This window comes from Pinus tabuliformis, chromosome 5_2 (genome assembly GCF_031772625.1).
Source record: "Pinus tabuliformis cultivar Carrire ecotype Pingquan chromosome 5_2, CPIR1, whole genome shotgun sequence".
In the NCBI taxonomy this organism is placed as follows: Eukaryota; Viridiplantae; Streptophyta; class Pinopsida; order Pinales; family Pinaceae; genus Pinus; species Pinus tabuliformis.
The window spans coordinates 845,797,487-845,810,242 of record NC_142306.1 but is presented as its reverse complement, the minus strand read 5'-3'; positions in this window follow the sequence as shown (position 1 = coordinate 845,810,242).

Genomic DNA, 12,756 nt, shown 5'->3' with positions numbered 1-12,756 from the left:
TAGGCCTTGCCTTTTTACCCTTGCAAAACATCTCAACAATTTGGGTTAATGGACATATATATGAATTGGATAATACAATGATGATTTTCTTGATTGCCACATCCCATGAACTCTATCAATGGATATAAAATATTTGAAATGTAATTATTGATATTTATTTCATGATATTTTCTTTATGCAATAATAATGGGTTTGCTTTCTTGGTATTTTCTTTCCTGCAATAGGTTAAGGTTTCTATTTTGAGCATTTCCACTTATGCGATTAGTTTAGGATTTGATTTCATTACATTCACTCCATTACATCATGAAAATGAAGGAAGAACACATTGTTTGCTACACATACAATGTTTATACCTCTTAGGTTTGTACGAACCCCAGGTTGATAATTAAAGTTGGTAGCCTTGGGAGTTGTAGCATTCTTGTTGCAATACTGAGGCTCATCACACAACATCTACTATTCACAGTGCTAATGAAATGAAAGGAAAAGGGCATGGAAGGATGATCAAATAACCTCCTAATAGACATGATAGATTATGATAATTTCACACAATCTCCCTTATGTAGAAAATCTTGGGTTTAAAGGCTAGTGATTCGATAAAAAAGGATAAATATGGGGTGATTGTGTGCACGCGTAGCAACAATGTGCACAACACTGTGTAAGTAATAAATTTGGGGTTTTGAACTCAGTTTTTAAAATGGAAATTGGTAAATTACTTAATGTTTTGATATAAAAAACTCCCAAATCATCACACACACCTGGAAACCATGTTTGATGAGGAGAAGTGATCCTTTGAGTTGTGTGCAGTGTTCCCCTGTAGCCTGTGCGTAGCAACAAAAATGATCTTTTTCAAGCCCCTAGAGATGAAATGTCTACAAACTCTGAAGGTTGAAGGATTGAAATTGCATGAAATTTGATAGCTTTGAAGAGAAATTTGTTCCTCCTTTGGAAATAATGGTACTTTAAGAATATCAAAAGGTTGAGCACAACAAAAATAGGATTATGCCAGATTTGATGATGACTGTTGTACATTTTTTGATGTCACCCACCACTAATTGTTCTTTAAACCTAATTGACATGACCCTAATCTAACTCTTATGACAATGACCTCAATTTTTTCCCATAATGACATCGTTCCCCATGATTACTAATTTCAAATGATGACCCCTCATGGACCTTACAATTCAAATAAAAACTAATATACCTCCTTTGACACACATATTTACAATGACTTGACCAATTTAAATCCTTTGTGCAAAGACCTGTTAGACTATAATACTTGGTGAATTAATAGACTAAATCTTGAAAAAATACATCCAAATGAATAGTCATATAACCACACTTTGATCCCTATATTATAAGACCCTAACACTATGGATGGGTCTCATCAATAGGTATAGTTTGAGGTTCATTGTTCTATCCTCCAGCCCTTAAGACTCTCCTTTTCTCACATCAATTCACATTTTAGCCATAATATGCTTAGTAATAAGACTAAATGGTGTTTGTCATATCACATGGCCTAATGTGATTGATATGCAGGAAAAAGAGGAATTTTTGGAGATAATTACTATGCAGGGGCTTGGTGGAGACATCTACAAAGAATATAGGGTGTTTTTCCACCTCATTAACACTCTAAATCGACTTGAGGTCAAATATTCTTAACTAGCAAATTGAATTCACTAGTAGTCGAGGAACTCCAAGTGCATGTGAAGATCAAAGAAAACTAGATCCACAAATTTTGAGACTTTGGAGGGGAGCATTCCACCTTTCAAGGGAGTTTCCATTAGTTACTTTTTGTATAAATAAATTAGCCAAAAGGATCATTAGGATTCAAATTTGTGTTGCATCTAGGAGTATCTACTGAGAGCCTAGTGCTTAGAATTGTTATTCTTCTCTTTCATCTGATGTATGTGACTCTTATTTTTAGTTAATGAGAAGTTCATTATTGGTTCGCATATGAGTTAGTTTTGGAGGGCTAAAACCCTTGGGTTTGGGCCCAACCTAGAGGCTTTAGTCCCTATCTTGTATTTATTTCTTCTTATTGTTATAGTCATTGCAATTCCTTTATTGTTTCAGTATATATTATATCATAAAAAGTTGTTGTTGCAAGCCTTCCTGTCACCTCTCTTGTTGGTAGAGTGATTGGAAAATCTACAATAATAAACAAAAAATGTGTGCTTATGATTTCTTTGAAATTGATAAATTTTGGATTAGGGTTGGTAATAAGGGTTTTGTTGTAGGGTAATTAGGGTTGTGTTGTAGGGTACTGTATATTTCAATAAAATTCAAATCATTCTTTTCATGCTAATTTATCTCACTATAATGTTGATCATTTCATGCATGTGTTTGACTAGTTGTAGGGATTGTGTTGATCTGCAGGGGTAGGCACACCTTTCCACATCCACCTAGACCCTTTCATCTCTCTTCTAGACGCCTTACATTGCCTCCAAATTCTTCCACCGAAGTCACTCTATTGGGGTAAATGAAGGACATCGTGGGCATAAACTTTGGTCCAATATAGGCCTCTAAGGGATACTAAGCTTGGCCAAGGGGTTCCAACAACCTTCATCCACCCTCTTCTACCATCACCCACCTCTTTCTACTTTCCAGACACAATTTATGTCCTAAAAATCTCTCAAAACCCCCCTCCTGTAGCAAAACAAGGCCTCCTGTAGCAATACAGGGCCCCATATAGCAATACATGACCTCTTGTAGCACCTCCTATAGTTGTCTTGTAACTTTGTTTTCTTTAACCAAATTTGCTTCATATTTTGACCACTTCATCTTGAAGTTGAATAACGGCCCCAAGATCTGATTTCATGATTAGGGAAGAATCTACTACCACTCAAACCCCATTTATTCCTCATTGTAACCATAAGACAACAAATAGAAGTAGAATTAGCATTTTTCTTCATAGTTGTGTTGAATATTTGAGTCCTCAATTTCGAGAAAGTTATGAATAGACAAATGATTCATGGAAGTATATTATTTATTTGATTAAGTGTGAAAATAGAGTAGCATGATTTACTTTTGAAACTAGATTATTCCTTTCCCTTCACACAATTCCAATTAGCATTTACATTCAATGAATGACGTTTTTAGTTTTTGTAGTTAGAATCATATTCATATTCTTGCAATCATGATATGCTGTCAAAGAAAATTCTATTTGTAATTAGTTGAAGGAGTGGTCTCTGAACACCTTTATTTGATCTCATGAATTAGGGTGACATGAGTAGAACGTAACATGTTGTGCATATAACATTGTCACCTCTAAGTTTGTACAAACCTCAGGTTGATAATTTAAGTTTAGAAGCCCTTGGGAGTTACAACATCCTTGGTGTAATACCGGGATCATCACTTTTTGGCATCGTTGTCAAGGATGTGCCTAAGTAGGTGTTGTTTCTACTTAGTAGTTACTTGTTTTCTCTGTTTTGAATCAGTATTATTAATTTGAAAATATTAAAAAAAAGTGAAAATTCAAAAAAATAAGCTAGTTCTTTCATGGCTTATAGGAGTAGGGATAGTCAATTATAGAAGGGCCAAATTTACACTTGATCCTAAGTCACTCAATCTAGTTCTTGTCAGCACGATCATGGAAGATGTACTGGAAACCCTCAAGATGTTTTCTAGAGGAGATATCTACCAATTTCCTTATGATGACATCAAACTTTATTCAATAATCACTCCACAGTTGTTAGGAAAAATGGTATGTCTAGCCAAGGCTTGGTCAGCTCCTCTCCCTCTACAACAACCATTAAACATGAGATAGGAAGTATGTTGGAGGATTTTAAGATTTAAATGTTTCATACATTTACCCTACAAATGGATACTATACAAATTAAAAGGAAGCTGGAGGAAGTAGAAAGGAAACTAGTTATTTTCTATCGCAAATACATTAAGAGACACCCTAGCAATGAGTGCACACTAAATTTCATAAAAGTGTGCTCTACTTATGAAGAAAATCATGCCACAGACAAATGTCCCTCTCTACCAGGTGTGAGAGTTGTATACCAAGGGGAAGAAGGTGGTGCAAAGTAGCTCTGTTTCATTAACCAAAGAAGGCCTTAAGGCCCTTGGACATATAAACAAGGCATGAAACATGCATACTATCCTTATTATAATCCAAATCAAAATGCACATTTGTAGCCTTGGTACTCTTCCAGTCATCCATCATGGCCCACACCCCCATATTGGCCTTATACTCCTGTTGATGGGCTGAAAATCTCTTCCAATAGTAAAGGGCGGATCTCCATGGTATAGAGTCCCAACTAGACCCTACACTGTTTGGTTTTGGGATCCCTTCCGGTATGTAGGCCTGAATGTCATTCATATGGTTTGGGTTTGCTTCGGACATAGGTGGGATGTTGACTCGATTAAACACATGCACTTCAATTGATACAAGGGAATAACCGACAAGACGTTCACGACATGAATACCATGAATAGCCATATTAAACATTAGCAACATGAATCTTACATAAAGTGATTGTCTTAAAAAATTTAGACATAATCATGTCTATGTAAAGGAAATTCTTAACTACTACAAAATAGTACACAGTAACCAAGCATCAATAAGCATAATTAAATGTACAGTCAACAACAAGATCATGCCAATATCAATGAAATAGTTCATCAATGCGAGCATAGGGTCAATACATCATATATCATCTGTGTGTTGTGAAACTAGTTTCATAGCACAAGAAAGCACAGGAGTAGACAACACATCGAAAGGGCTCTTAGGAACATATGACCCATCAAGTAAACAATATCCATGGCACCATAGCATAAAATATTTGTCTGATCCAATAGTGGAAAATAACAATTACTCCTTGCATATATTAGAAGAGCATAAATATTTTCAAAACAATATTATCCCAAAATAAGTCCTCAGCTAAAAGTCCTTTACAATGTGTCATAGGGGTGTATTTATAGAACGAGGGTGAACCTTTGGCCTACCCATGACTTTTGGGCTTTGTATGACCTTTTGACTACCGTATGACCTTTGGACTTCTTTATGACTCTTCTTATTCCACAACTATCCTATTCTATCCGAATTAACTGAGATTACAAAATTAGCAAATTCTAATCTATCAATTTGACAATAGAGAGTTCGAGAATCTCCAGGTGGAGTTTCGTTGTTAAGTAGGTGTGCCAAAGCTTGTACTCAGTTGCAATGGGGGTGATCTTTGGTTGCTCTTCATCATATCTATGCAAGAATTCTGGGGCGTCCAGTATGAGGGTGGTCCTTTTGGCATTCACCTGATTTCCTAAGGTCACCAACTTTGTGTACATTCTTACTTGCCCAACCACATAGTGTGTGATATTCTCCTTTGTAATAGGCAGGTTGTTAGAGCAGGAAGCTTTCTTGTATGTGTCCACGAATGATTCAACTTCCTGTGAAATGTCTTCCTACTTCCTTACCTACCCAACTTCTATGATAGATGGGACCCAATGGATCTAGATTATTTACTTTAGATCACTGAAAAGGTGCCTGTATGAAGCCAATACCATGTCTACATCTTTGGCCATATTTTCCTATGACTGGATTTTGATGCGCAGCTAGACTTTGGAATTTTACAAGGTGATCCATTATTTCTTTGGGACCATGATAGGTGCCCTTGGATACTTGATGGACCACTCGTATATCCTATCCATAGCTACAATGGCTTCTTTTATCATGGCATATCTCTCTTTTGTATGGGTTTGTATAGCCAAGATCAGTGTTGCCGTGTGATGTAATTTGGACATTTCCTCATATACCATTTCCATAGCCCCATTAAGTGTCTCAGACTCCTTCTTGATTACTACCTCAAACTCTGTTGCACTAGATTGTACTAAGCGGAGAGTTGTGTTCTCCTCCTCTACTCTTTTCCTATCGTGTTCCACCTTAGCGGCCCTCTTCTCCAATGCGTAAAGTCTATTTTGGAGTTCCACAATTTTTTTTTTTCATTCTTGCAACATTATGTTTAGTCATAGTCACAAATGCAGTTCCAGCTGAGGTGATCATACCCGAGTTAACCGTGGTGTGAGGGATAATTTCTTTTGTCATGGTGACTAACAAGGGTTTTGTGGGGTTCCTATCATAACACTTCCTCCTCTCTTGTTTGATCTTGAGGCTGACGTGATTTGATGTGAGCTTGGTGAGATTAAGCACATCCTCTTCTTCTTCCTCGAGGATACCTAACTCTTTCAGGGGAAGGTGACCCCGAGTGAGGGGAGTAGAAGGAGGAACATCTAATGGAAAAAGTTCAATGTGTTATGGGTCTGGCTCATTTGTTTTACTAGTTTCCCCTTGCTCCTTCTTTCTCCTTTCCTCCTCTTCTTTCTTCTTATGTTCTTCCTCTTCGGCTCTCTGCTCCTCCTTTTGTTTCTCTTCTTCCTATTGTCTCCTCTTATTTTTGAGCTGGTCCTGGTCACTTTCATCTTGTGATTATTTGAGCTCTTCCTCTCTTTTCCTCTTAAGCTCTTGCTTCCTTTTAGCTAAGGCCATTTTCCTTTGTTCCAGTGTTCTGGTCTCACCTTCCATCTCTAGGTCACTCTGGACATCTTCTACAAGCTTCTCTTTCTGCTTCTTGAGTTTCTCATTTGCCTTCTACTTATGTTTTAGGGAAGATGATCTCTCCTGCAAGCTCACATTCTCCTGGGAGTAGTCAAGTGGCTCTTTGTCATTTTCTTGCTATTTGTTGAGGCTGAATGCCCTTGTGGGTTGTACTAGTTTTTGACCTTGTCCTCATTATCCTATCTGAAGTGTGAGTATGACCAACTAAAATTATCTTTCTTGCAATGAGCAGCTACAACCTTCTGGGGATCATACATACGCTGGGTCAAGGTCACAAAGAGACATCCCCTTAAGGCTTATTATTCTATCTCTTCTTCTTTGAAGTTTTCCACCACGTAAGCCCCTATGCCAAGAAGGAAATTTGGCTATGGTTTCTTCTTCCCTTTGGTTAGTGTTTTTGAGAAACCCTGCATCATTTGGTAATATGCAAGGGCACATTTTTTGTGGCGAACCTGGGGAGAGTGTGCAAGGCCTTGTAGCAACCGAAGACTATAATAAATATCCCCTTCTGGATCAAGAACCAATGTGCCACCTTGACAATGGTTTCCATGGCCCTTTTCAACATGCAAGGTGGTTCCTCCTCGAATAGTCATTGTTATAAAGGAGCAATGAATGATTCAGAAATAACATCGATCATACCCTTATGGCAAGTGTACCAAAATATTTTGTAACGATGGTGTACTGGGTTGGCTACAGACACGTCCCAATTGTAACTCCAGTTGTCGAATTGACGCCTAATGCACACTGCATCTAGTAGGTATGAGGCCATATAGACCAATGTGGCTGGTCTGGCTCAGGCTACTTAACTACGACTATATTTGTTCTTAAACTTGACATGAGAATGTTGGCCCAGATGAAGACTATTCCTTGGTTGGCGATGTTAACTACATATACCAATAGGTTTCATATTTCATGATTGGCAAAGAAAGGTCCAAATATGCTCTGCTTTGGTGATGCAAAGATCCCATATTTCCAAGAGAAAACAATGTGTGTACATAGCTTGATGTGGACTCAATTTTGATGGATGGTCCAACAGCCTAATCTGGATCATGCCATGTTTTAAATTTTCAATTGTAGAATAGAGAAAGAACTCTGTTCAAACTGTTTAATCTTGGCAGACCAATAGCTTAGGTAGAGAATTAAGGTTCCCAACTGCTTAATCTGGGACCTTGGAAGCAATAAGGGTAGCATTAGATAGAAAATCAAAAGAGAAAGCCAAAGAAAAGAAAAGGCACACAAGGGTCTGTAAGTCTAAGTGCACCCTCCAAGAAGAAACAAAAAATGCTAGGCAAGTAGATGGGTAGGAAGATGGGGATGCAGAAATGTCATTCCTTACAATTGAATGTGTGCTAACCTATTCACAAAACAAAATCAATGGATTGAGAAGGTCTTCTTCTCCTTCAGGTTGCAGCAAAGCAAAGAAGCATCTCTAACTTCCCAATTTTCCCCTTTCCCATTCATTACTAACATCCCCTCATCTGTTGAGATTCATGAGAAGATCTGAGGTTTTATAGTGGTTCTTATTCCTTTGAAAGCCACATTTCCTATGTAAAAATTCTTTTCATTTTGATCTACTCCCTAAACTAAGTGATTTTCAAATAAACTTAGTGATATCACTCCTCCTTTACCCTTTTTCATCCATATTAACCCCTGACTTCTACTATCTAAATCCCCTATGTCACCCTTCCCCCTACTATTATAACACCATGGTGTCTAAATCCCCAGCATTGTATAAATATCGTCCCTTTTAGCACTATAGCTAAATAAGTTTGTTAAGGGAGACTTTAGTCCACCAGGGACTGTGGTCAACCCTGTCATGGGATTGCTCTAACCTCTGGTTGGGAGCAATAACCTCCCACATAAACCCCCTTCCCTCTGCTTAAAACCCACTTTTTAACCCTCTTTCCCCCCTTATATTAACCCTGCCCCGAAAAAACCCACAAAAACCATAAACCTAAAGTTCTCCGCCCAAAGTATTAATTTGAATATTTAATATGCCGGCGGGACCCCCCCAACATGCACGATCTGTCGGGAGACCCGCCAGCCGTCCATCGTCTGCCACCCCCGATCCAATGGTGGGCGGGTATTTTCAGATTTGGATCCGCCGACCTTTAGCGTCCGGGGAACGGTGGTTTTCCGCCCCGTACAAGGGACGCGTGGCAGGCGGTGGGGTTGTTCGGAGCCCCCCTCCTCGATACCACCTTTGCCCAAAGGTGGTGCGGGGAACCCGCTTACCACCATCCTGTTACCACCTCCCCCTTATGTCATCCATACGTCATCATGACATAGCACCATCTCCTGCCCCCGCGCCGCATGGCCCTCCACGTAGCCCTGCCACCTTATCCACCCAGCACCGTGTCCGGCCACACTGGCCTACACCTCAGTAGCCACGTCACCCTCCGTACCCGGGCCCGCCATGACGTCATGCTGACGTCATCGGCGGAAAGGCGCCAATTACTCATTTTTTCCAAATTCGTCGTTAAAAGTCACGGTTTAGGCCGTTTTATGTCATTTTCGAGCGAAGAAGACATAGCTGTTGCTGCTAGTTCACTGCCAAAACGCCTCCGGACCTCCAAATTCAAATTTGCAACCGTACCAACTCATCAACTCAGCTACATTCAGCCTTCACAGTTCGGCCCGCAGGCTTTCTAAGCGTTTTATCCAGGTATTCACCGTAATTCTCCCATTTCGCCCATGCTTACCATTTCTCTGCAAATTTACCATTAAAACACTTGTCAAATTCCAAATTAAGCTCTGTCTACTGCCTAAAAGTGAGCTAAGGTAACCTGCATTACCCCCAGAACCATAATTCAACACTGAAATAGTCAATTCGCGGGCCAAAGCTGTGAAATTCATCCTTGAGGTGCCCGGAATTGTCCCCTTTTGCCGGGTGTGGACCAGCTGCAGCTTTTCACCTAAGTAATCCCACATACCCTCTGCATTTTACCCCTAGCAATTCACAATCCCTGTGAATTTACCAAAAAACTGCAGAAGCAAGCCTGCCTTTCCACTGTGAAAAACATTTTCAAACATTGTCTGCAGTGAGTGCATCACTTAAGCTCTGAGGAACCTTGCTACCCATTGCACTCACCTTGTTCAAAATCAGATTATACAATGGCTGCCCCTGCACCATCAGCCCTCAGTGTTGCTCAACTAAATCCACCAAACAAAGACCTGCAGTCCTTGCCTCTTGCTGACAGGGACTATCTCATTGAAGACTTTGTGGGTAATAGGGACTTCTTGCAGACCTACAGGCAGTTAAGAGAGGACTATTTAAATGGCAAGGACACATATGGGATATGGGAATCAAATCTGCCATACTACTGTCTGCCCTCTGTCAATGTTTTTCCCAAGGTCATTCGCCTTTGTGCTGAAAACTATGATGTGCAGCAAAGAGCTATTAAGTCTCCATCTAGGAGCATCCTCTTTCACATCAATCCTGAAACCATCAACAAGATGCTCTACTTTGATCAAACTGAGCTGCTGTTCCCATTTTCTATGAATTATCTGCTGGACACTGGTGCCAAGATGACTAGTGAGGAGATCCAGAAGGTCACCAAGACATTTATGAGACCTGAATGCCAGCCTGCAGGGCCACCTCCCTACTTGGATGTCTTTTTCACTGAGGTATGCAGACTGTTGCTAGACATGATTGCTTATGTGTTGGGGTACAGAACCAGTGAACATGTGGATGAAACAATGCTGGTATTGCTAGCTGTTTACAGCCCAGGCCAACCGCCTGCCCGCAAATATAACTTTGCCAAGTTCATAGCTAACAAGATTCATGATCAGTTAAGCAAAGTGGACAGACAAGGTGTCTTCAAGTACTCGACCTATATTTACCATCTTTTCATGTACTATCGGTCCGAAGTCTTTCCTTGCTACATCAAAAAGCTGGATTATAGAGGGGAAAGAAGATCTGTGATCTTCTGGACATCTGTCTATCACAAAGTCTCAAATTCGCTATATTCTTACTGTGAATTTATTGACCAATTTGTATACCCTGTATCTTGCCTATTGATGAGGTCCCCTCCTCCCAGAATATCAACTGAGATACAGAAAGCTCTGCAGCTTTCCAAGAAGTATAAAATAGGTGATTGGTACCTATATGAGGATCACACAGTCATCAGAGTTTATGGCTGTGAGCGCTGTCCATACAGACTCCCAAAGTATGTGCCTATGAGGATATTTGCCTTGGAATATTATAGGCAGTTGATTCAGTCTGACCTCACCCACTTCCACAGCTCCAGAAAGAAAGCCCATCTCAAGTTCAAACATCACTTGGGCCCCTTCATCATGAATAAAAATGAAGGATGGGAAGATGCTGACCTCATCCTCAAAGACAAATACAAGTTATCATATAGTTTTCGGTGGGTCCCTTATGATCCTGAAGGCTTCATCACTGCTAGGAGAGTCAAGTATAGGCTAATAGGCTATAAGCATTGCAAATATCCCCACATAGAAAAATATGCCAACCAGCAAGAGTGGCAGCATGATACTTTAATTGAAAAATTAACTGAAGAAGAGACAATGCTGAAGAATGTCAAGGAACTTGAAAAGACTCTTGACCTAGATTCTGTGCAGCAGGTACCCTTCAAACGACCTCACTCAGCAGGAGAAGGGACCTCGGCCACAAGGACTGCACCAGCCACACAGGCACCCTCTACAACAGCACCGGCTACAGACAAAGGGAAAGGGATAATGGGTGCTGAAGAAGAAACCGTGAAAGAAAATCCTGCCCCTTAAGGTGAGAAGCAACCAGAGCAGCAACCAGGGCAGCAACCACAACAGCAACAAGGGCAAACTATCCTTCCACAGACTGAGCTACCAGTAGCTCTAACAATGCTAACTCCACCCCCTCAAACTGAGCCATTGACTGCCCCAATTTTGCAGACCCCAGCACATGAGGAAAGGGGTACAAAAAGAGATAGAGAAGAGTCCAATCCCATTAGTGGATCCTCCCAGCAACCAGAAGCCAAAAGGCAAAGGGTAGACTCCCCAAAGGTAGAAGACATCACTGAAGATGTCTTAGACATAGCAAGGAAAGACAAAGAAGGCAGTCAGCATACAGGTACAAGCTCCTTTCAGCAGGAGCAAGGTTTACAACTTGGTTTGGAGGTGTCCTCCTCTTCCCAGCAGAGCAAGAAGCCCAAGAGCACTAAGGCTTCTTTCAAACAAATAAAGGCTCAGAATGATTTGCTGAGGGTAGAGGTCTATAAACAATTTCTAGATGCAACACCAGTACAAAAGGAGAGGCTAATGTCAGTATATGACATTCAAGAGGAAAAAATGATCCTCAGCCATTTCAAGCCTAAAGTGCCCCATCCAAAATCAGCAGCAGATTATGTGAAGACAAAGGTGGAGGTCCTAGCCAGAGACATACATCCCATGGACCAGATTGAACTCCACAAACAGACTGGAGAAATGGTCTATGCAACCTTGGTGGAGAAGGCAACCATGGCCCATGAACTGAAAGAGTCACTCAAAAATACCAACACTCAGTTGGATTTTGAGAGAATGTCCTCCCTGGCCAAAGATAACAGAATAAAGTCACTTGAGGACATCATAATTGATCTAGGGCATGATCCTAGTGACCCAAAGGGTGTAAGGGCCCTAATGAAGAAAAAGGAGGATGACCTCAATGCCTTAAAAAACAGGTTAAAGCTACAACCTACAGAGCATCCTCAGACAGCAGAGCTACAGAAAGAAAAGCAGATCGATGACCAGCTGGACCTCATAATGCAGCTAAACCAGAGGGTCCTTGACTTGGAGAAAGAGCTTGAAGGGACATTACAAGACAAACAGGGAGAATCCACATCCCAAGCTCCTCCAACTACTTCAGCAACAGCAACAACTACAGGGGCAGCAGTGGCCCCCACAACAGAAGCAGCGACAAAAACAACAGCTCCAGATTCCAGCAAAAGCATAGAAGAATTAACTAAAGCCATCAAGGAAATGGAGCTCCAGGCAAATGAAATAAATAAGGCCAAGGAAAAATTGGCAGAGCTGGATGCCAAGTATGACAAATCAAAAGTGACTGTGGCAGAGCAAAGCAGAGAGATAAAGGCCCTAAAAGAAAAAATAAAGGCCTTAGAGAAAGAGCTGAATCTAGAGACTGCCATGGCCGACATAAAAAGGATTCTTTGGGCCAAAATTGGCCAATCCATCACTCAACAATGGAGGTCAATAAAAACAATACAT